The sequence below is a fragment of the Nicotiana tomentosiformis genome, chromosome 3, assembly GCF_000390325.3.
Source record: "Nicotiana tomentosiformis chromosome 3, ASM39032v3, whole genome shotgun sequence".
NCBI lineage: Eukaryota > Viridiplantae > Streptophyta > Magnoliopsida > Solanales > Solanaceae > Nicotiana > Nicotiana tomentosiformis.
Window position 1 is genome coordinate 111,008,277 of NC_090814.1, and position 22,504 is coordinate 111,030,780.

Genomic DNA, 22,504 nt, shown 5'->3' on the forward strand with positions numbered 1-22,504 from the left:
TAACCGGGAAATGCTCTAATTTTCTGGCATAGCAAGAAAAATATTGTGTTGCCTTGTCAACTACTGAAGGAGAGTATTTAGCTGTTGGAAGCTGTTGTACACAAGTTCTTTGGATCATGCATCAACTTCTCGATTATAATTTATCTCTCACTTCTACTCCTATTTTCTGTGATAATACAAGTGTTATTTGTCTGTCAAAAATTCTGTACATCATTCTAGGGCAAAACATATAGAAATTAAGCATCATTTTATTTGCGATCATGTTGCAAAAGGTGATATTTTGTTAGACTTCATTAGTACTGAGTCCCAACTTGCTGATATTTTTACAAAACTTCTTTTGGAAGAAAGATTTTGTCTACTGCGTAAAAAGATTGGTATTTTGTCTATTACGTAAAAATCTTCCGTATCTTTGTAAATATTTTACTTCTTTTTTAGTTTGCTTAATTGGTGAGTGTATTAATTTGATGTGAGTGCTATTATTACTCTTCCATTGGTGCTGCCGAAGCAACTCCTCAGAAGTGTCACTGCAATCTGAACCTGCCTTTTTCTCTAACCGATGCAACCCTTCAATCTTCCAAAAGCCTAGTTAAGTACCCTCCTCCTCTCTCATTATCCATCACTTCTCATCAACTTTTCTACCATAGCTAAGAGAAATCTCTCATCCTCCACTACCACAAGACGAAGCAGACGATTTCAAAAAACCCAAAACCTTGAAGACAAAAATAGGTTGAAAAATGTCTGGACTATAATTTTATATATAGAACATATTTTTAATGCGTTATACCTTAACGGCCAGTTACCCGTTAAGGTATAGCGCATGAAATACAAGCGCTATGCTTACTATTTTGAAATACCCAGTATAACACATATATTACATGCGCTATACCTGAACTTCAAAAGTCGGTCAGGTATAGTGCATGTAATACATGCACTATACTTATATAAATAACATCACAGCTTCTCTTCCTCGACAGAAGCTCTCAAAAACGGTCCCCTCCCCCTCCCCATTCTTTTTTAAAAAGCCTCCATTGTAGCCCACTTTGATCCTCGAAATCTCTTGTCGTTATTATTTTATTGATAAAAAACACGATCCAAGGCTGCCTCGTAGAGTTGAACGCGATTTGTACTCGATTCGGTTGTAAAAGCGGCTTATTTTCTCCGGTCAAAAACATTCAAAAATATGTATTTCGAAACACGATTTTAGTATTAAAAACATGCGCTATATATAAAACTGTAGTCCAAACTTTTTTCCAACTATTTTTGTCCCTTGAGTTCAAAATGACAACATTTTTGGTTCCGGACTCTAAGTAGTAGTGCCTCAGGAAGTTGCATTCCACATTGAGATTTAAAACATTATAGTACTACTCCAAGGTGGGCTGCCTCTAACAATTCACTAGGAAATTAAAAAGTTCGTCTTTTTCTATTGTTAAATGTAGAGACTTCCTAAAAATAATTGTTCATTAGTTCAATCTCTCACTATTTTTAATAAAAATGCACTTTCTCTGTCTCTTTCACTTTTCGCTTTTGCATATTCAAACTAATTAACCAATATTTTAAATTATATTATTTCATAATATTGATATGAGAAGAATTGAAACTTATAGTATTTTTCATATAATTTTTTAATATCGAAGTATTAATTTAAGAATATGAGTTGTTCTTATCTAATTCAAATTAGCTTCATAGACTAGTCAAACCTACTCTCAAAAAGCAAAAGATGACACTTATTATTGGATGGAGCTCCTCTATTTCAATTTATGTGTCATCATTGGGATTGTGAGAGTTAAATTCTTTGACCACAATTTTTTTTGTAGGCCTTCTAAATATTTTGAATTAATAATATTGTGAGTAGTTTTAAAATATGTAAATTTTATTTCAAAAAACTTAAGATTCTATGTCTGAGTTCAACGATTCCTATGGTTCTACGATTATTGGGTGCACCTTAACAAATAAAGGTAGAGATTCAATTCTCAGTTTGTACATGTCTAGTGTCCCCTCTTGTGTTTTAATTAAGTAATTTTTTCATTTTTTATTTTTTATTTGGTTTATTCATTCAAAATCTGTAACGATCCGACTTGTCATTTTGAGTATTTACGCTCGTTTTAACTATTTGAACTGTTGAATAGCTTCATTTGATATATTATGACGTATGTGAATTATCGGTTTTAGTTTTCAAGTGTTTCAAAATTAGTTCGGAAGAATAAATTTTATGTTTGAAGCTTTAAGTTGGAAGAGTTGACCAAGTTTGACATTTTAGTATTCGACCTGGTATCGGAATTTTAATAATTCCGTTAGGTACGGACGATGATTTTAGACTTGGGCGTATGCCCGAAATTTCATTTGGATATTTCTAGAAGGTTTCGACACCAATTGGCGAAAGTTGAAAATTTGAAGGTTTGGAATGTTCATAAGTTTGACCGGGAGTTGGCTTTGATGATATCGGGTTCGGATTGTGGTTCCGAAAATTTCAGTAGCTTCGTTATATCATTTATAACTTGTGTAAAAAATTTAAAGTCATTCCGGATTGATTTGATACGTTTCGGCACGCATTTTGGAAGTTGGAAGATTCAAAGTTCATTAAGTTCGATTTGAGGTGTGATTCATGATTTTGATATTGTTAGGTGTGATTTGAAGCCTCGAGTAGATCCGTGTTATATTACGGGACTTGTTGGTATATTTGGATGGGGTCCCAAGTGGCTCGGGTGTGTTTCGGGGTGAGTTTTGAACGAGTTTGGGCATTTCAGCACTTTGATGGTGTCCTGGAGCAGTTGAAGTGCGGAGGGCACATTTTTGGAGTGCGGATGTTCGGTCGCAAACTCCCAAAGTGTGGAGGCAGTGAAAAATATGTGGACCGCAGAAATCCTTATGTGGCCACAGAAAGGAAAATCTGCAGGTTTGATAGTCTGGCTTCGTAAGCTTATATCTTTTAATCTATAAAGAATTTGGAGATGATCCAAAAATGAAAGTTGTAGCCCTTTGAGTCTAGTATTCATAAAGAAACCATTATTAATTTTGACATTTGTATCGAATGTTATGGCCAATTTATTGAATTCTGGTAGTGCAGTCACTGTTGAAGTGCGATCGCACAATTTGGATTGCGGCCGCGGAACTTGGAATGTGCGGACCGCACAAAAAATGTGTGGTCAGAACAATGGGAGATCAGATTGTTGTACTTTATAAATGTGGGTTAGAGTATTATTTCATATTTGGACTTTGGGATCTCGGTTTGTGGCGATGTTTCATCGGATTTTCAAGAAATTCATCGAGATAAGTGATTCTAACTCGGATTTGGTTAATATACATGAATATATCATTGTTTTCATCATTTAATTAGAATTATGAGATGGAAAATTGGGAAAAATTGTAGGAATTTCATAAAATAAATTTTTGGGATTTGAATGTCGATTCGGGGTCGGATTTGAGTGAAACTAGTATGGTTGGACTCGTAATTGAATGGGTTGTTGGAGTTTGTGAGTTTTGTCGGATTCTGAGATGTGGTGCCCACTGCCGACCTTTCGAGCGGAGTTTGAGAATTTTTTTTAAATTATTAAATTATAAGTATTGGAGTATATTGTGATTAATTTACATGTGGCTTGAATAGATATGGATCGTTTGTCTTGAATTGAGGAGATAGGAAGGCGTTTGGAGGTTGATACGCGCGGAATAGAATTTTCGGAGTATTTTTTAGCTTGCTCGGCATCAGATTCTGCTTGTTCGAGGTAAATAATATTTCTAAACTTGGAGCTAAGGATATGAACCCTAAATATACGTGTTATGTGATTTGTTTGGAGGTGGCGCACATGCTAGGTGACGGGCGTGTAGGCGTGCACCGTAGGAGTTGCGACGTAATTGATTTCGTGAAATTTTGTAGTCAAATAATCTTGGCACTATCCATGCACTTTCATGTGTTAAAGAAATTGAACTGGGAATCATGTTAAAAATCATATTGAGGCTATATGCCGGTACTATTGGGACCCACATAGGTCATGTTGCTGTTGAATTATTTGTTTAAATTATAATTTCGTACTCAGTCATATACATTCATTGCATATCAAATCTCAGTCTCTGTTGTTATTTATTGATATATCATTTCATCATTTTGGGCTAGTTTCATTACATTGTGAGCCCGAGAGACTGGAGAGATTGATGAGGGAGTGAGGTCGAAGGTCTGATTGTGAGAATAATTATGGGATCAGACTGCACACCGCAGCATGTCATATTGGCTTTATATACTTTATTATTATATGGATCAGGTTGCGCGCCGCAGTAGGCCTTATAGGCTTTATTATTACGAGATCGGGTTGTACGCCGCAGCAGCCCAGATTGGCTTATTGTATTGCTTGGGCTGAAGGAGCTCCTCCAGAGTCTGCATCCCCCATAGTGAGCGCAGATGACATTATGTTTGGGATGGATTTCCCAGGGAATGGGGTTGCCTTATTTATTTATGTTTGGGATGGACTTCCCAGGACATGGAGTTTCCTTATTTATTTATTTATTTATTTATTTATATTTGGGATGGAGTTCCTTGGGCTAGATTGGTCTTGTACAATACTGAGTGACTGAATGTCAGTTATAACATATATATATATTTGGGATGGATCTTTCCTAGGATGGATTGGCCATATACAGTACTAAGTGACTGTGTGTCAGTTGTCATTTATATTTGGGCTGAATCTGCCATGTACAGTGCTGAGTGACTGAAGGTGCTGAATATTGAGCGTGATAAGTAGAAATGTGAGACAATGAGATTGAGTACTCTGAGAGTGTGAGTACATGAGTTCATCGCTGTACTGCATTGCATTAGACATGCATACTTAATATGTAGGCATAAAGAAGTATTTTTCCTCATGCTATCTGATAATGAAATTTCTAATCTGTCATTAAAGCTTTTGAGAAAAATCACATATTTCAGAGTTACTCATATTTTCGGTGATTTTCGGCAAAAGATTTGAGTTTTACTGCTATACTTGAAAAGAAAATATTTTTTTTCGAAATTGTATACGAGCTGAGCATTTTATTGTTAAGTTATTACTGGTGTTACTTTCATTGTATTATTATAAACTATTGCTGGTTATTGGTGTTGTACGCTGGCCTTTGTTTCAACTCGTCACTATTTTCAACCTAAGGTTAGGTTTGTTACTTATTGAGTATATGATTTCGGTTGTACTCATACTGCCCTTCTGCACCTTGCGTGCAGATTTTGGATGTTGATGTTGCTGTGCATGGTGGGAGCTGGCATTGGAGATGTACCTGCGTTCCGATCATAGCTGCCTCTTGATCTTGGTAGCTTTAGATTTAAGAATTTGTTCATGTATTTTTAAACAGATGATGTATTTTATTTCACACTAGCTTTGTAAATTCTAAATCTTAAAAGCTCATGATTTGTACTACTAGTCCTTGGGGAGTGTATTAGAGTCAGTTAAATATTATTTGAATCGGATATTTGTAAATTGGCTTACCTAATGGGTTGAGTTAGGTGCCATCATGGCTAGTTAGATTTGGGTGGTGAAAAATGTGGTATCAGAGCTCTAGGTTCATAGGTTCTATAAGTCTTGAGCAACTGTCTAGGTTCATAAACCTCCCATATTTCTTTCTTTATCGTGCGACATTGATTCAGCTTGAAGCGTATCGCTTTGAATTCCTTCCACTCACTTGTATGCGTATGTGAACGCTCGGTATCGGTTGTGCATCGACGGCTTGTGATTTCATGAATGAGGTTCGAGATGTGTATTCTGTATTTTGGTGTTGGGCCAGTCCGGAGGACTTGGTGCCAGGGTTAGACCGCAACTTAAGCTCGATAGTTTTGGTTATGAGAACTTATGCGTTTGGACTTATGCGTCAGGTAGTGTGCCCATGAGTGGAATTTATGGCTCGATGAACAGTTGAATGACTATGTGATGATTTTGATGTGATTGCGGGATGTGTTCAGATGCCTTGAATATGATGAAAAATGGGCTATTGGGTGCTTGGTGTCTGTCTTGATTTGACGTATAGTCTCGAGTATGAATGTGTTGAAGGATCTTTCACGTTGTTTAATTGAGGAGCGAAGTAAATCTTTTTTAAGTCTTGTTAATGAGTTCAAACTCAAAAAGATTTAGTGATTGTGTAGTAATTATGGTTGTGAAAGGGTATAGCAAGATGCCAATTTGAGCCTAAGCAGGTGGGTTATCTCCTGCGGAGTAATCTACGTAGGTGTGTTCCTTATTATATTGTGCGAGGAGTTTCTTTTCTACGAACGGGGAATATGTGTTGTATTGCTTTTGGTCTGAGGCATACTGGTGGATCAATTATGACTTATAGAGGTTGAGATCGAGGAAGACTCGAGTAATGAAATTACTGGATATGGGTTATATTGCACTTTATGAGTATATGAAAATCATGGGATGGATGAGTTGTTATTTGTGAAGGGTGTATTGCGCACGGAGTATGAATTTGATCGGTGGTATTAAAGTAGGGTTTCTTCTTTGAATGTTGTTGTGCTAATGGGGCACGTGGCTTTCAGCCCGTTTGGGCGGTACAATTTAGATTTGAGCAGAGTGGATGACTCTCGAGAGGGTTCTAATGGATTCGAAATGTATATGTGGCAATTGAAATTTTTTCGAATTTGTATATCACTAGAATCGGTTAATTACATTGGATGGTGTCGGGACTTGCGATAATTCAGTCTATGGATTCTACATTCTAGTATAAGAAAGGTAAAAAGAACAATTTTAAATTCATATAAGGTATTTTCAGAGTGGGTGTTTCGGTAGTGGTATTTATGGGGATTAATTATGATGTGGTGAGACGTTACAGATATTTTGGTGGCAATATTCTTGGGTTTGGTGACCTGTGTGGCTTGGTCGAGTTAGAGGAATTCAGTTCTAATAGCTCGGTTATGTGCAAATGGATTTCAAAGTGCTCTTGATGGTTTCTACTATGGTTTAAGCCGGATATTGTCTATCGGTGTGGGGAACGTGTTGTGTATTGTGATTTCCTCCCGGAAGGAAGCAATAAGAAGGTTTCTAACTAACCGGGTATGTAAATTGCTGGTGACTCAGAGTTGATAATGAGATTCTCGTACTTTTCACATGATGGCATGATAGATGTGGTGTGTTATGTGGGATTAAGATTTTGTAATGACCCAGCCGGTTGTTTTGAGTATTACCACCCCGTTTTCCCCATTTACTACTTAATTTGTGCTTTACAATTGTTGTGTGACTTGCCGGGGTAATTTGTTCGGTTCCAGTGAGGTTTTGGAATGAATTGAAACACTTAGTTTCAAGGTTTAAAGTTAAGTTAAAATAGTGACTGGATTTAAGGCTATGACTTGTGTGCAAAATTTGAGGTCAATCGGACTTGATTTGTTAGGTTTCGGCGTCGTTTGTAGAAATTGGAAGTTTCAAAGTTCATTAGGATTGAATTGGGGTATGATTCATGGTTCTAGCATTGTTTGATGTGATTTGAGGTTTCGAGTAAGTTCGTATGATATTTTAGGACTTGTTAGTGTATTTGGTTGAGGTCCCGATGTCCTCGGGCGAGTTTCAGATGGTTAACGGATCAAGAGTTGAAGTTGGGAGACTGCTGAAGTTAAATTTGTTGGTTTTTGGCTGATTTGGCTTTCCTTCATCTATCAAAAATCGAGGTTAGTGAAAATTGAGGTCATGAAAATTGAGGTCATGAAAATCGAGGTATGAAAATTGAGGTCAGGAAATTGAGGTCGTGAAAATCGAGGTCATGAAAATCGAGGTCATAAAAATCGAGGTTAGGAAAATCGAGATCATGAAAATCGAGGTCATGAAAATTGAGGGCAGGAAATCGAGGTCATGAAAATCGAGGGCAACGCCTAGACAGAAACTTTAAGTTATAAAACGGGGGTTTCGTCCCATTTTCTATTTTTGACAAATTGGAGCTTGGGGAGAGGCTATTTTTGAAAGATTCTCAAGGAAAAATATCGGGGTAAGTGATTCTAACTCAGATTTGGTCAATATACATGAATATATCATTATTTTCATCATTTAATTAGTGTTTTGAGATGGCAATTTGGGAAAACTGAGGAAGAGTTCTTGGACTAGAATTTTGAGGTTTTGAATGGGATTTTATTATCGGATTTGAGTAAAATTGGTATGGTTAGACTCGTGAGTGAATGGGCTTTCGGATTTTGTGACTTTTGTCGGATTTCGAGATGTGGGCCCGAGGGCCGGGTTTGAGCCGATTTTGGATTTTTGGCTATAATTTCGTATTTTCTTGTGGAATTGATTCCTTTAGCCTATATTGATTGTACTGTACTGCTTGTGGCTAGATTCGGGACGTTTGGGGACCAATTCACGAGGCAAGAGCATAGCTGAGTATGAAATTACGCGGCCTTGAGGTAAGTAATACCTCTAAACTTGGTTCTAAGGGTATGAATCCCCAAATTGGTGTTATATAAATTATTTGGAGGTGACGCACACGATAGTTGACGAGCGTGTGGACGTGCACCATTGAAATTGCGACTTGAATAAATTCTGTGAAGTTGAAAAAAATTAGAGAATCATGTTATTATTTGAACATTTCCCACGTGTTAGAGAAATGGAGCTGAGGCTCTTATTAAAGATCATGTTTAGGCTACACGCCGATATTTTGGGATCCATGGGGTCGTGTTGATATAGAATTAATTGTTTTAAAAATGTACATTTTACACTCAGTCATGTTCATCCATTATGAGGATATTTATGGGATAGAGTTGCGCGCCACAGCAGGCCATATTGGCTTTATATATATATATATTATTATTATATGGATCGGGGATGCCCTCCTGCAGCAGGCCCTATAGGCTTTACTATTGTATGGATCGGGGCTGCCCTCCTGCAGCAGGCTTTATAGGTTTTATTATTATTATGAGATCGGACTGCACGCCGTAGTAGGCCATATCATCTTTATATAGTGCTTGGGCTGAAGGAGCCCCTCCGGAGTCTGTACACACCCCCAGTGAGCGTAGATGATTATATATATTCGGGATGGACTTCCTAGGGCATGGACTTGCCTTACATATTTATATATTGTGATGAATTTTCCCTGGACATAGATCTTGTCCGTATCATTTACATTGCGGATAAATTACCCCAGGGCTGGATTGGCCTTATACGGTATTGAGTGACTGACTGTCAGTCGATGCGTATATATATACGAGATGAGATATCCCTGGGCTGGATTGGCCATAAATAGTACCGAGTGACCGAATAATTTGTGACCCGTATTACATGAGGTCTTTCCACTGAGATGACATATTCCTCATATCATGCAGTATTGATCTATTTTACTTGTACTGGGTTTAACTGTCGAACTTGAAAGCATTCCTACATTTTTGTACTATTATTTATGCTGGACTGTACATGCAGAGCTAGTCACTACTTTCAGCCCAGAGGTTAGTCTTGTTACTTATTGAGTTGGTTGTACTCATACTACACTCTGCACCTCGTGTGGAGATCCAAGTGCTTTTAGACACGACGACTGTTAGATCTCAGAGTGCTATCAGTTGGAGATTTATCAAGGTAGTTGCATGGAGTCCGCTGACCTTGACTTTTTTTTTCCAGTTATTGTACTATTCTATACTTTCAGACAGTGTTTTGTGAGTCAGACTTTGTATTCATATTAGATGCTCATGTACTCAGTGACACCGGGGTTTTGGGGAGTGTTAATATCTGTATTTGTGAGTTTTCTTCCGCTGAAATTAAATAGTATGTTTTTCAAACTGCAAGGATATGGTGGTTTATTGAGATTGTCGGCTTGTCTAGTATTGAGATAAGCTCCATCACAACAGTTGTGATTTTGGGTCGTGACAGATTTATATGTACAAGGTGATAGTTAAGTCTTGAAGGGAAGGTCACGAATTTTAGACAGAATGGTCAGTTTCAGATATTTAGAGTGAATGTTGTAACTACTCGGTAATCCCTGAGAAAGGGTGCGCATTTCAGAAGGCGCATTGTGTTTTGATTTACGGATGTTTCGTTGGTATTGCGGTATTCGCCTGTTTGATCGACTGCTAATATTCAGATTTTTTTGCCATGTAGCACGGGAGAATTATAGAAGTATTCCTTGTAGGATGATCATACATGAAAGATGTGTTGGTCATTCGAGTGTTGGATTTGGGACCAGTTTCGGTGATTCATGTGTTCTATGAATTTGGAGATTGGGAGTTCTCAAAAATATATATTTTCAGGGTTGCGGCCTGTTTGGGGTGAGTATTTTATTAAAACTCAGTGGAGGCACTAGTTGCGTTAATTATTTGCAATAACTACATGCTATGAGTGCGCATATATGTGAGATTTGAGTCCATGTGCGAGCATCAGGGCAAGTATTCATACTCTATGATATGCATAGAGTTGATTGTTAAGCATAAAGTTATAATGTTTCTCGTATTTGTACCTTTGTTAAGAACTACCTGGGCTATACTCGAGGTTAAAAAGAGGCTAATTTACTGAATAATCTTGGTAGTTACTATTTCTGCGTTAACTTGCTGATTTGAGTTGTGATAGCATACTTTGCACATGCCTACTCTAAGGCGTGTTATTTATACCAGTCCAGGAGCATAAGAGTCTTGTTTTAATTATCATATACATGTGTACTTGTTTGATTGCTCATGTATTATATTCTTGGACTGGAAGCCTGTGACCATGCCATGCGATTGATATTATTAGCACGTGAGTTATCCGTACGGGTCTAGACATTTATGTTATTGGCACTTGAGTTGTCCTTGCAGGTCCAAATATTGATACTATAGCATGTGAGTTGTCTGTGCAGTTGATGTTAATGTGAGTTCTAGAAGAGCTGGTTACTGTTATTAGATTCGTGTGTCTTGGTTCTACTATGTATGTTGAGCTCATAGCATTGCGATTGTAGTGGTGCTCTTTGAACTTGCAAAATGGTTCTCTTCCTTGAGACATTTCCTATTTTTGGGCATACGAATTGTGCAGTTTGTGGCTTGAGTTATATAGGTATGGCATGTCTGTGGAATAGTTGTGTTTGACAATATAAGGTCATTGGACCTATAATAGGTACTATCAGGTTTGATTACTGTATATTTAGGAGAATAATATCGAAAGTCGGCTTAGAAAGTGATTATAGTTCTGGTTGGGGCGAGAGAGCTCCATGACTTATTGATCTGATAAGTGGTTATGAGATCCCGCGTGTTTCTTTCATTATCGACAATGTATGAGGGTTTTGGGAATGAGGTTTTGTTTGATATGGGGTTTAATACTAGTAGTAGGTTGGCTTTAAGTAGTTACTGCGATCGGGAATGGTGTTGTGAGTGTGCGAATGGTGTAGTATGTTATGTGATTATATTGGGGGTTATGGTTATGGCTTGAAATAGCTTGTTCAAACTTATACAGTGTGTAGATGTGAGATTCAGGTCCTATAAGGAATTTTGGGTGTTGGAAATTGGGTTCTAAGTTTTTCGGACTAAGGTTAAGGTAATGATCTTCAATTATGTTATGTTGTTAGGCCTATATGGAATAGGGTGGCATGGAATCATCCCCGAGTATGTGCGTGGTAAGGTGGAATAGTTATTTGAAGGTTTAGGAACAACTCTTGGCACGTTCGAGGACGAACATATGTTTAAGTGGGGGAGAATATATACTCGAATTGTCGTTTTGAGTATTTACGCTCCTTTCAACTATTTGAACTCTTGAATAGCTCCATATGATGTATTATGACATGTGTGAATCGTCAGTTTTGATTTTTAGGTGTTTCAAAATTAGTTCGAAAGAATGAATTTTATGTTTTAAGCTTTAAATTGGAAGAGTTGACCAAGTTTGAATTTTTATTATTCGACCTCGGATCGGAGTTTTGATGATTCCGTTAGATACGTATGGTGATTTTGGACTTGGGCGTATGCCCAGAATTTTATTTGGATATTTCTAGAAGGTTTCGACACCAGTTGGAGAAAGTTGGAAATTTGAAGGTTTGGAATGTTCATAAGTTTGACCGGGAGTTAACTTTGATGATATCGGGTTCGGATTGTGGTTCCAAAAATTTCAGTAGCTTCGTTATGTCATTTATGACTTGTGTGAATATTTTGATGTCATTCCGAATTGATTTGATACGTTTCGGCACGCGTTTTGGAAGTTGGAAGATTCAAAGTTCATTAAGTTTGATTTGAGATGCGATTCGTGATTTTGATATTGTTAGGTGTGATTTGCGGCCTCGAGTAGTTCCGTGTTATGTTATGGGACTTGTTGGTATATTTGGACGGAGTCCCAAGTGGTTCGGGTGTGTTTTGAACGAGTTTGGGCATTTCGGCACTTTGATGATATCGTGGAGCAGTTGAAGTGTGGAGGGCACATTTTTGGAGTGCGGATGTGCGGGCCACAAACTCCTGAAGTGCCAAGGCAGTGGAATATGTGCGGACCACAATTGAAAATGTGTGGACCGCAGTTGAAAATATGCGGACAGTTGTTGAAAATGTGCGGACCGCAGAAATTCTCCAGCGGCCGCAGAAAGGAAAATCTGCAGGTTTGATGGTCTGATTTTGTAAGCTTATATCTTTTAATCTATTAGGACTCTGGAGATGATCGAAAAATGAAAGTTGTAGTCCTTTGAGTCTAGTTTTCATAAAGGTAAACCATTATTAATTTGGATATTTGTACCGAACGTTATGGCCAATGTACTGAAGCCTGGTAGTGCAGTCACTACTGAAGTGCGACCGCACAATTTGGATTGCGGCCGCGATACTTGGAATGTGAGGACCACACCAGTAGAATGGGAGATCAGATTGTTGTACTTTATAAATGAGGGTTAGAGTATTATTTCATATTTGGACTTTGGGAGCTTGGTTTGTGGCGATTTTTCGTGGAATGTTCAAGAAATTCATCGAGGTAAGTGATTCTAACTCGGATTTGGTTAATATACATGAATATATCATTGTTTTATCATTTAATTAGTATTTTGAGATGGAAATTTGGAGAAAATTGTAAAAATTTTATAAAACAAATTTTTGGAATTTGAATGTCGATTCCGAGTCGGATTTGAGTTAAACTAGTATGGTTGGACTCATAATTGAATGGGTTGTCGGAGTTTATGAGTTTCGTTGGATTTCGAGATGTGGACCCCGCTGCTGACTTTTCGAGCGAAGTTGATTTTTTTTGTAAATTATTAAATTATAAGTATTGGAGTATATTGTGATTAATTTGTATGTGGCTTGAATAGATACAGATCGTTTGGCTTGAATTGAGGAGATAGGAAGGCGTTTGGAGGTTGATACGCGCGGAATGAAATTTTTGGAGTATTGTTTAGCTTGCTCGGCATCGGATTCGGCTTGTTCGAGGTAAGTGACATTTCTAAACTTGGAGCTGAGGGTATGGACCCTGAATATAAGTGTTATGTGATTTGTTTGGAGGTGGCGCACATGCTAGGCGACGGGCGTGTGGGCGTGCACCGTAGGAGTTGCGATGTAATTGATTTCATGGAATTTAGTAGTCAAATAATCTTGGCATTATCCATGCACTTTCATGTGTTAAAGAAATTGAACTGAGAATCATGTTAAAAATCATGCTGAGGCTATATGCCGGTATTATTCAGACACACAGAGGTCATGTTGCTGTTGAATTATTTATTTAAATTATAATTTCGTACTCAGTCATATACATTCATTGCTTATCATATCTCAGTCTCTGTTGTTATTTATTGATATATCATATCATCATTTTGGTCTAGTTTCATTACATTGTGAGCATGAGAGACTGGAGAGATTGATGACGGAGTGAGGCCGAGGGCTTGATTATGAGGATAATTATGGGATCGGACTGCACACCGCAACATGCCATATTGGCTTTATATACTTTATTATTATATGGATCGGGTTGCACGCCGCAGCAGACCTTATAGGCTTTATTATTATGGGATCGAGTTGCACGCCGTAGCAGGCCAGATTGGCTTATTATAGCACTTGGGCTGAAGGAGCCCTCCGGAGTCTGCACCCCCCATAGTGAGCGAAGATGACATTATGTTTGGGATGGATTTCCTAGGGCATGAAGTTGCCTTATTTATTTATGTTTTGGATAGACTTCCCATGGCATGGAGTTTCCTTATTTATTTATTTATATTTGGGATGGAGTTCTCTGGGCTGGATTTGCCTTGTACAATACTGAGTGACTGAATGTTAGTTATTATGTATATATATTTGGGCTGAATCTGCCATGTACAGTGTCGAGTGACTGAGGGTGCTGAATATTGAGCGTGATGAGTGGAAATGCGAGACAATGAGATTGAGTACTCTGAGAGTGTGAGTAAATGAGTTCATCACTGTGCTGCATTGCATTAGACATGCATACTTGATATGTAGGCATAGAGAAGTATTTTTCCTCATGCCATATGATAATGAAATTTCTTATCTACCGTTAAAGATTTTGAGAAAAATAACATATTTCAGACTTACTCATATTTTCGGTAATTTTCGGCAAAAGATTTGAATTTTACTGTTATAGTTGAAAAGAAAATATATTTTTTTCCGAAATTGTATATGAGTTGAGGATTTTATTGTTGAGTTATTACTGGTGTTACTTTCATTATGTTGTTATGAACTGTTGCTGGGTTATTGGTTTTGTACGCTGACCTTTGTTTTAGCTCGTCACTACTTTCAACTTAAGGTTAAGTTTGTTACTTATTGAGTACATGGGGTCGGTTGTACTCATACTACACTTCTGCACCTTGCGTTCAGATTTTGGATGGTGATGTTGCTGTGTATGACGGGAGCTGGCATTGGAGATGTACCTATGTTCCGGTCCACTACTAGAAATTCGGCAAAACCGACCACGGTCGACCGATCAATTTTGGTCGGTCAAAACACCGGCCAAAAAACCGATCAAAGTTGGTCGGTATTTCAAAATATTTTATTTTTTAATTTTTTTTACGAAACCGACCAACTTTGGTTTGAGTCTCGCGAAATTTATTTTTCAAGAAACCGATCAACTTTGGTCGGTTTTCATTTAAAATAAATTAAAAATAATATGAAAAAAATCAACCGAAATCGGTCGGTTAATTCGGCCGGTCATTTTAAAAATCGACCTAATTCGGTCGGTAATTTTATTTTTTAATAAAATCGACCAACTTTGGTCGGTTATTTTCGTGCGAAAATACAATTAAAGAGTATAAATGAAATAAAAGAGATTCTTAAAACAAAATGCACCAATGGTCTAGTGGTAGAATAGTATCGTGCCACAATACATACCCCGATTCGATTCTCAAATGGTGTATTTTTTAATTACATAATTAAAATACCGTCCAACTTTGGTAGGAAAAAACCGATCAACTTTGGTCGGTTTTTTGGGCAATTTCTTTTTTGAATTTAATTGAACGACCAAAGTTGGTCGGTAATTTCTGACCTACTTTGGTCGGTATGCACTTCCGACCTTCAAAATACCGACCAGACGTTAATAGTCGCATTTTGGACGGTTATGGACCATTACCGACCAACTTTGGTCGATTTTTTTATACGGTTTTTTCCGAATTTCTAGTAATGGTCATAGATACCTCTTGATCTTGGTAGCTTTAGATTTAAGAATCTGTTCATGTATTTTCAAACAGATGATGTATTTTATTTCACACCAGCTATGCAAATTCTGAAACTTAGAAGCTCATTATTTGTACTACCAGTCCTTGGAGAGTGTATTAGATGCAGTTAAATATTATTTGAATCGAATATTTGTAAATTGGCTTACCTAGCAGGTTGGGTTAGGTGCCATCATGGCTAGTTGGATTTTGGGTCGTGTCAAAATCCCCAAATTTAACACAATGAAATCCTTGATCTCCCTTTATCATTGCAAAATTTTATATAATTTATATTATTATAAAAGTGGGAACCTCAAAAGTTAAAAGTTGAATTACCAAAATGTCCTTTAATTAATTTAAATATTTATATAATTAAAAATAAAAAAAATGAAAGAAACTAATATTTATAATAATTAAATAAAAATTGAAAAATATTATTCAAATGGTTTCTCTCTAAATAGTTGTGTTCTTTAATTAGTGACTATTAAAGATAGCTATTCAAACCCCTTCCCCGCACACATGGAAAACACTTCCAACTATTAATTAAAGACGGAGAACCACTTCCAATAGGATTACAAGCCAAGACACGATATTTTTGGCCTTAGAAAAAATTGACCGCGAGTCTTCTGTTATTTGTTTCTCTATGAATTTACTCTACCGAATTATAATAGAGATAAAAGTAGGTGATGTGATGGCACATTTATTTTTCATTCCATTAGTTAAGAAATTTTCAGGATTTTTCTATTTGGCCTCTTTGTTGCTGTATGCCATATCTTATTTTGCATGTTTCTATATCCGCTAAATGGCAATCAAAGAGATGATACATGAAACCTTATGAAAAATTGAGAAGTATTTTTCGCTACTTGGGCAAATAAATAACAAATGATTTTGGAGAATCAGAATTTCAATATGTCAAAATTCGATATTTATAAAATATCGGGGATAATCGATCATAAAATTATAAAAAATATGATTATTATGATTTCTCCTCAAATCATGATTGGATATATTTCATGTTAGAAGATCATTTTAAAGCAATGAACTAAGAAGTAAGTAGCGAAAAAAGTCAGTTTATATTTTCTTACTTAATTATTATTTATATTAATTATTGCTCTATGTCATTTTTATGAAGAATTCTATTCTGTAAAGGGCCAAAAGTACTATGTGGAACAACTTCGCCAAGTAATATAACATGAAGCCTAATAGAAAATCAAGAAGTATTATTTCGGGCTAAATAAAAAATAAAAAAATATTAAATTGTGATTCCAATTATACACCAAGTTTTGATGTTTATGAAAGATTACGAATACTCAGTCTTGAGGTTCATGAGATTTAACATTCTAATTTCTTCTTCACAAATTATGATTAGCAAAAAGTTGATGCTATGATTTTGGAAGAAAACAAAGTCAAGACTCCAAAGCAATGAATCAAGAAGAGAGGCATCAATACCAGGTTCTATTTCCCTATCACATTTTGGCATGACATTTCATACAATGATAAAGGTAGGTATCTTACTATATGAAGTTGAAAGCGAGCTTGTTTGTCACGATCCAAAATTCAACTAGTCGTGATGGCACATAATCAAACCCGTTAGGTAAGTCAATTATCAACTATCCAATTTCAATAATAATTATTAAAGCAATTTAAGTGAATAAAGGTCTTAATCTTGTATAATCCCCAAGAACTAGTAGTACAAATCATGAGTTTCTAAGAATAGAGTATACAAAGCGGAAATGAAATAAATACATAGTCTGTTTGAATAATACATAAACAAAGCTTTTATAAAATCTAAGGCTACCTTGAATAAGAGGCAGCTACAACAGGAACGCATGTACATCTTCAAGTCCCGCAACCATCGAGCACAGCAACAACATCAGCCAACATCTGCACGCAATATGCAGAAGTGTAGTATCAGTACAACCGACCCCATGTACTGAGTAAGTAACAAATCTAGCCGTAGGTTGAAAGTAGTGACGAGCTTCCACCAAGGTCGGGTCCAAAACCAATAGTCCACAACAATCCATAACAACATAAAGCAAATAATACCAGAAGTAACTCAGGGATAAAATACTCAGCCAAATAATAATTTCAAAAAAATAGTAGTTCTTTCTTTCTAATACATCAGTGAAAACCCAAATCGTTTGCCGAAATTTCCAATTATATGAATAGTTTGAAAACAATAAATTTCTCCAAAAATTTTTTCAATAATAAATATGATATTTCATTTTCCTTCCAGATAACCCGTATAAAACAAATGCATCACTATGCCCATCTGTCAAAATGTGTGAGAAATCATGAATAATGTGATGTTGTACAACATGAGGAAAAATACATCTCTATTCATGTATGTCATGTGTGCATGCCAATGCGATGCAACTCAGTGAAAAAAATCATAAACAGCCCCTCGGGCAGAACATCACTCATATACAGCCCCTCGGGCAAACCTCACAGTCACTCGTGCCACTCGGGCATACCTCAAAATCACTCTTGCCACTCGGGCATACCTCACAATCACTTTTGCCACTCGAGCATACCTCACAATCACTCATGCCTCTCAGTCACTCAGCACTCGTCACTCGGCACTCGCACTCAGTAGGTACCTGCACTCACTGGCGGTGTGTACAGACTCCGGAGGGACTTCTTCAGCCCCAGCGCTATAATCTGCACGGACAACTCACGTGCTATAATAATAAAGTATGCTGCCGGCGGGCAACCCCGATCCATACTCATCCTCACAATCAGGCCCTCGGCCTCACTCAGTCATCGATCTCTCTAGTCTCTCGGGCTAACAATGTCATAAAAAATAGCCCAAAAATGATGATATGATGTATCAATAAATAACAACAGAGACTGAGATATGATATGCAATGAAATGAATGTGACTGAGTATGAATTTTCAATTTAAAATAAATAATTCACAGCAATATGACCTCTGTGGGCCCCAATAATACTGGCACATAGCCTCAACATAATTTTTAATATGCTTTTCAACTCAATTTCTTTAACACATAAAACAGCATGGAAAATGCCAAGATTATTTAACTATAAAATTCCACATAAATAATTATGTCACAATTTCTATAGTGCACGCCCACACGCCCGTCACCTAGCATGTGCGTCACCTCCCAACAATTCACAAAATACATATATTCAGGGTTCATACCCTCAACTCCAAGATTAGAAGAGTTACTTACCTCGAACAAGCCAAATCCAATGCCGAACAAGCTAAACAATGCTCCAGAAATTTCATTATGCGCGTATCAACTCCCGAATGGTTCAAATCTACCACAATTAATTTGATTCAGTCCACACAATTTATAGAAATTAATTTCATATCAAAATACTAATATTTTCTAAAAATCCGAAATTGCGCCCCAAAAATCATCCGTGGGGCCCACATCTCGAAATCCGACGAAACTCACAAAATACGATAACCAATCCAATTACAAGCTCAACCATACTAATTTCACTCAAATCCGACTCCAAATCGGTATTCAAACTTGAAAAATTTATTTTGTGACATTATAGAAATTTCCTTCTAGTTCTCTTGAAGATTCAATAATCTTACACCAAAAATGAAGATTGATTCATGAAATATAATCACAAGGGAGTTAAAGCACTTACCCCAAGTTGTGTGAAAAATTTTCTCTCCAAAATCGCCCAACCCGAGCTCCAAAATTCAAAAATGGGTGAAAATGTTGAACCCTCGAATTTTAAGGTTCTGCCCCAGCGATTTCCGCATCTGCGGACAAGATTTGCGCACCTGCGCATCCGCTTGTGCGAGAAAAATGTCGCATTTGCGGATTCCACTTGCCTGCTCAGTTTCCGCTTCTGCACGCATCCGTCCGCATCTGCGCTCACGCAGGTGCGGAATTTTCCCTCGCACCTGCGACCAATGCCTCACAGCCCTCTCCCCGCATCTGTGCTCCTTCTCGCGCAAGTGCGATTCCGCACCTGCGACGCATCTTCCGCACCTGCACACCTCGCTTTAGCGCACCCCTGCTCGCACTTGCGAGCTCGCACCTGCAACTACTTTTCCGCAGGTGCGATTACACCAGAAGGCTTCAGTTCCAGCAGTCTTCCAAATTCAAAAATCAATCCGTTAACCATCTGAAACTCACCCGAGGCCCTCGGGTGCTCAACCAATTATATCAACAAGTCTCATAACATAACACGGACCTACTCGAAACCTCAAATCATACCTGACAACCTCAAAAATACGAACTACACACGGATTCAAGCCTAATAAAATTTTAAATTCTACAAACGACGCCGAAACCTATCAAATCACGTGCGATTGACCTCAAATTTTGCACACAAGTCACTTTTCACATTACGGACCTATTCAAATTTCCAGAATCAAATTTTGACCTCGATATCAAAAAGTCAACCGCCCGGTCAAACTTCCCAAAAATTCATCTTTCGACATTTCAAACCTAATTCCACTACGGACCTCCAAAGAATTTTTCGGACACGCTCCTAAGTCCAAAATCACCATACAGAGCTATTGAAATTATCAAAATTCGAATCCGAGGTTATTTACGCATAAGTCCGCATCCGGTCACTATTTTAACTTAAGTTTTAAACCTTGGAATTAAGTGTTCCAATTCCTTCCAAAACCTCACCGCGAGACTCCTTACAATGTTAGACATCATATATATTTAAAAACTTTACTTATTTTTCCTTACTAAAATGAAGATGAGTTGGCTTACACTATGATTACATACATTATGAATTCTTATAGAGAATAATTTGCAAGTGTGTAAAATATGAATTAGACAATCTTAATACTTTAAAATTAAATAATCATCAAATAAAGTTACTCTAATATATTTAGAAATTACTCCGGTTTTTTTATTAAAGGTTGAAGACCTTAAATAAATTTGATGCCTCTTTGTTATAAGGAACATAATATATATTTTTGAGTTATTGGGTTTCATGTTAACACTTAACACTTAAATAATGGGGTTAAATGTCTATATTATTGTGTGTGTGGAGGTGTATTGTATTCGTTTAATTATATAAATGAATTTGTGTGAGAAATTTATTTGGGCGAATATTTTATAGAAAATAAAATTTTTAAAAGCAAGCATGTATTTCATCATCTTATACATGGAATTTGAGATGCTTGGCCAAGATGTGACAATAAAAAATTACAAACAATAAAATCAAATAAAAGAAATATACATCCATGATGCAGAAAATAATTACGAGTTTGGAGTGATCATACAGGATTACATCCATTCTAATCCATTCTTCAAAAGATATTGCAGATCGGTTAATAAAAGGATACACGTACAATATTGTTGTATAATTTGTAATATTAAAGTGAAAAACGATGTCCTGCATTTTTTGACGTACACATACAACGCACGTATAGAAAAACTAATTAAAATTAATAGCAGCGAATGATGTAGCGTGATTCAATAATCACAACAATTTTTATATTGAGTATAGGTATATATTTTTAAACATCACTAAAATTGTAAGAATTGTTTTGTAATGAATTTATGATAAAAACTTAAAGATAGAATCCGTCAAAATTCTAAATTCACCTCTTTGTAATAACACCTGTCTCTTGAAATCCCAGAGGGTCCAATCTCCCTGTCTGTCTCTCTCCTTTGTACTCGAGTCCTGGCGGCTGGCAAGTTTAAATTTAACACCTTCGGATCCGAGAACTGCTTGTTGTGCCAAGGTCAAGGAGATTTAATTTGCTTGGTTGAATATATGATAAAAACTTAAAGATGGTTCTTTTGCTCGCTTGTTTCACTTCTTAATCACAATCACTAATTCGTCTGAGCGTGGACTTAGGATGAATATTAGATAGGTTAATGCAATTGTACGTGATTGATCTTATCTCAGTTTGTGGTGCAACTGTGATTTATCTTATCTTCTTAGCTTTTCGGTCTGAAACCTCAAATTCAAACACGAGCAAAAATCAATCACATTCACAAAGTGACGTTTGTTTCGAAGTGGGTACCGAAGAGATATGCATCCAATATGTATTGGGAAGTGCATTATCAACAAAATACAAATTGGTTCTTTGTTACTTTTCTTTCTTTTACTATTTGATTTTTAATTTGTTCACTACTATTTATTATATATCTTATATAGTTAGTGTAATATGGAGCAATATACACTTATTACACTCTTGACTATAAAGAGAGATTGCTCCAAAATGTGTTACAAGATTATATTATTATTTTGTCAATTTAGTAGAAGATGAAAAAGATTAATATAAATTTGATGTTGGGCAAATTTTCATATGTTTCGATATTAATTTATTCGTATTTTTATCGCTCTTTGGTTATATTTGATATTAAGTATGCCTAACTTAGCTTGATTATGGAGTTTTATAGTTATTTTGGTGTTAATGAATAATGTAGATACTTTTGAGATGGAATTTGGAAACTTTCCGAAATTCAACTCCGACCACACGCACAAATCATAATACCTGAAGTGAAACTACTTATGGTCTCAAATCGCCGAACAACGCGCTAGAACTCAAAACGATCGGTCGAATTTTTACACTAAGTGTTAGCGGATGTTCATTACATGTGAAGTAATTGAAAAGAAGAGTTTGGCAGCCCACAACTACCAAGAATAGAATTAGGCAAGCAATAATTGAATTAACAATGAATTGCGGCAAAGAAGATCAGCAGCAAAGGAGTTTGACAAGAACGACTTGAAGCAAAAAGCTGTGCAGAATAGTGGGATGATGCGTATTCGAGGCATTAAATGCGGAGAGACTGTAACGATTTGACTTGTCATTTTGTGAATTAGCGTTCCGTTCAGTGACTTAAAGTCCCAAGTAACTTTGTGATGAGTATTATGACTTGCGTGTGTGGTCGAGTTTGATTTTGGATGATTCGGAATCAAATTGGAAGAACAATTCTTATTTAAAAAGATTAAAAGAAAAGAGTTGACCAGAGAGTTGACTTTTGATCAAACGACTTAGGAATAGAGTTTTCATGATTCCAATAACTCTGTATGGTTG

The 22,504-nt window shown here is 36.7% G+C and overlaps 1 long non-coding RNA gene across 1 annotated transcript; it reads right to left on the reverse strand.

Moving 5' to 3' along the window:
* Positions 1 to 17,155: 17,155 nt before the first annotated feature.
* On the reverse strand, positions 17,156 to 21,385 carry LOC138907152 (uncharacterized). Its single transcript, XR_011414912.1, has 3 exons — positions 21,063 to 21,385; positions 18,702 to 18,789; positions 17,156 to 17,391 (listed from the first exon to the last, which is right to left on the reverse strand). It is a non-coding gene; the product is annotated as an uncharacterized lncRNA (long non-coding RNA).
* Between the last annotated feature and the right edge of the window lie 1,119 nt (positions 21,386 to 22,504).